The sequence below is a fragment of the Panthera tigris genome, chromosome D4 (genome assembly GCF_018350195.1).
Source record: "Panthera tigris isolate Pti1 chromosome D4, P.tigris_Pti1_mat1.1, whole genome shotgun sequence".
Taxonomy (NCBI): Eukaryota; Metazoa; Chordata; class Mammalia; order Carnivora; family Felidae; genus Panthera; species Panthera tigris.
Window position 1 is genome coordinate 50146334 of NC_056672.1, and position 3587 is coordinate 50149920.

Sequence of the window (3587 nt, forward strand, 5' to 3'; positions counted from 1 at the left end):
ATTTGGTTTCCACTCCTCTTACTCCATCCAATGCCCTCTTCACCTTGCTTGAGCTCTGGGCCATTGTGACTCCCTCCACCCCACCCTGGCACAGATGCCTACTGTGTTTGACCTAAGGCTTTAAGGATGGGTATTTTCAGGAAGACGAAGAGGGAAGTAACAATGTAGTCACCTTGAGATTTAGTGGGTTCAGAAATATTCTGTATTGCTGAACACTATCCTCTCTTACTTTCTTCTCAGTGATCACCTTCATCCCAAATCCTGTTCTAATTCCTTTTGCCCCTAGCTCATATCTTCTCATTCAACTTGGAGTGATTATCCATGTTCACATCTTCTAAAGGGGAATTCACACAGTCAAAAGACCAAAGATACTAACTAGTCTTTTAATGAAAACTAGAGGCCTCTAGATATAGATTGAAGTTAAATGATTTGTGCCCTCCAAGTGGGAATGTGAAGTGGGTGTGTCCGAATGTAACTGGGAACCTGGGCAGTGACCAAGGCTGACTGAACAAGTCATTTTAACATTTACACTGATTTTATGTGATCTTTGGCCCATCTTATCCCAGAAAGGATTTTAGGAAGTGTATAAGAGGCATAGGATATAACTGGAGAGCATAAGTAAAATATGGGGGTGAGGGTTGGGAAGAGAAAAGCAACAACAGGGACCCAGTTAAGCAGGAAACAGCTTAAAATGCAACTGTAATGTCCCATGATCATGTTCAAGGTTGGCATACAATTGCTATTCTTCATAGCAAGCAATACAAAAAAACAATCTTTTCGTTACATGACCCACGGTGTTGAGAGAAACAAGGAACTACTTCTCAGAGGACGGACATCTATTCTGGGTGTTGGAATCGGACAGGCTTATTTTCTGTGTGATCTACTTCCCGATTCAGCTGCATGCGTGCTCCATGCTGCCTCCTTCATGGGGCCATAGCTACGGAGATGCTCTTTCAGCCCCTCAAATGTGCCAAGCCTGTTCTTGCCCAAGGGTCTTTCTTCATGCTGCCCTCTTTGCCTGGAGGTCTCTTTCCCTTCTACCTGCGTGGCTAACTCCAGACAAACTTGATGGTATAAGCCTAAATGTACTTCCCCCAGGGAAGCCTTTTCAGACCCAAGACCAGGTCAGGTTTTCCTGTTCTTACGGTACCTTGAGCCTAGTCTGTTCTTACAGTGCCTTGAGCCTATCCTTAGAGAACTTGTCACAATCCTAAAGAAACCTTTGCCTGTGTATTTGCTTCCTGAAAGTCTTTCTTTGCTAGAGTATAAGCTCTGTGAGACTCTGTGTATCTCGTTTACTGCTGGATCCCCAGACCCTAGCACATAGGAGGTGCAAAAATAAATGTTGCAAAAAATATTTGTGAGAGGCTCCTTAATGAATTTTATAGGTACAATGTCTTGTAACAACCCATTTTACAAGCTGAAGGTCTAAGTAGTTTGGGGACTAAGTTGGGAATGTTGGCAAAAGGCCATCTGCATGAAAACTCGTGGGGAATGTGCTACAGGCCTAGTAGGATTGTGCTGTCCTGTTCCTGTTCCACTAATGGAACAAAGAGAGCCTGGCAGTGGCCACTTGCACGTGACTCTTACAGACCTGCCCACTCTGGTCCCTAGGGTTGTTCTTTCATGCAGCGAGGGCATCAGGCAGGTGAGGTGAGGCAACACAAGCCACAGGTGCAAAGTTTATTATTTGTACTGACATCACCCTATGCGACAGGTCTCAGAACCTAAGAAGCCCTGAAGACATCACCTCTTCAGTACATAAGTGAGACTCTTTCCCTTATGGTCTGATCTTTTATTTGCTACCCAGCTCCCTCCCAGCCTCCTCCCTGACACTCTTGCTCTGCACTGACTCACCATTTACTTTGAAGGCATGTGCTTTTCCATATGAGGATATCATATTAATGAGAAGCGTTTCCTTTGTCAGGGCAACTAAGGGAGACCCTTGCTCAGTTCAGCCTCTACTGAGACATCAGACTCCTGCTTGGCTCTTGACTCACCTCACTTGTGTAGATGCAAGTAGATTAATACTCTGTAGCTTTCTGTTCTATTCGCCCATGCCCTGATGACAACTATTCCTGCCTCTGACGTAATCCACTTTGTAAATGCCTACTAACTAAAATGAACGCATTCTGTTCTTCAGCGTCAGAAGTGCCCCTCCAGATTAATTCTGCAAAGTAGTTGCGCCAGCGACACCCAGGAAAGCCTGGTGGGTCCTTACCTTGTCCTGGTTCCATTCCCGCTGCTCTGAATGGGCATCTAGCTCCTCACAAGCTGCTCTACTCCTTCCCAGGTGCCCGAAAGGGCCGCCGCAGGAGAGGGGTGTGGTGATTAAGAGTCCTGGCTTTGAGTTGAGTCTGATGATCTGAGTTTACATCTCCACTCTCTGACTAACTATTGGTTTGACCTTGAGCAAGTTGCTTAATCTCTTCGAGACCAGTTTTCTCATCTATAAAATGGGGGAAATTATGGTAACTACCTCGTGGAGTCGATATGGTAATTCAGTGAGGTAACACATGTAAATCAGTTGGCACAGCGCCTGGCACACAGTAAACACACCATAGTTATAATGTCTTAATAGAAGTCTGTAAAGCAAGAGGTGCCTTTATTTATTTTTAAATGTTTATTTTTTCTTAATTTGGAGAGAGAGACAGAGAGAGACACAGAGAGAGGTAGCACAAGCAAGGGAGGGGAAGAGAGAGGGAGAGAGAGACACAGAATCCAAACATAGCAGGCTCCAGGCTCCGACCTGTCAGCACAGAACACGACGCGGGGCTTGAACTCAAGAACCATGAGATCGTGACCTGAGCTGAAGTCGGACGCTTAACCAACTGAGCCAGCCAGGTGCCCCAGGTTGTGCCTTTTGTAAAAACGAACAGGCCACAAAGAGTGGATGCATCATACAGTATATGCTACAAAATTTCCTTAAAGGCCTCTTCATCCAAAATCTTTCCCACACCCCTTTTATTATCTCCTAAAATAACTCTCTTCTTTGTCATTCCACTAGCTCCTCTTTAGTTTTCTTCCCCTTCCACCTTTGCTTCCTCTCCTCAATTTGTATCTATTTATTTGTTTTGCCAGTAGTTCCATGTTGTTTCTCGTTTAAAATAGTTTACTCCCCCCGCCAACTCGAAGATTAGTTTAAAAAATCAACCTTTTGGGGGCACCTGGGTGGCTCAGTTGCTTAAGCATTTGACTTTTTTTTTAATGTTTATTTATTTTTTGAGAGAGAGACAGACAGACAGAGTGTGAGTGGGGGAGGGGCAGAGAGAGAGAGAGGGACACACAGAATCCAAAGCAGGCTCCAGGCTCTGAGTTGTCAGTACGGAGCCCAGCGTGGAGCTCGAATCCACAAGCTGTGAGATCAGGACCTGAGCCGAAGTCAGAGGCTTAACTGACTGAGCCATGCAGATACCCCTGCGTTTGACTCTTGATTTCGGCTCAGGTCATGGCCTCATGGTTTCTGAGTTAGAGCCCCGCATTGGGCTCTGCACTGACAGCATGGAGCCTGCTTGGGATCCCCCCCCAGCTCTCTCTCTCTCTCTCTCTCTCTCTGCTTCTGCCCCTCCCCTGCTCTCCTGTCTCTC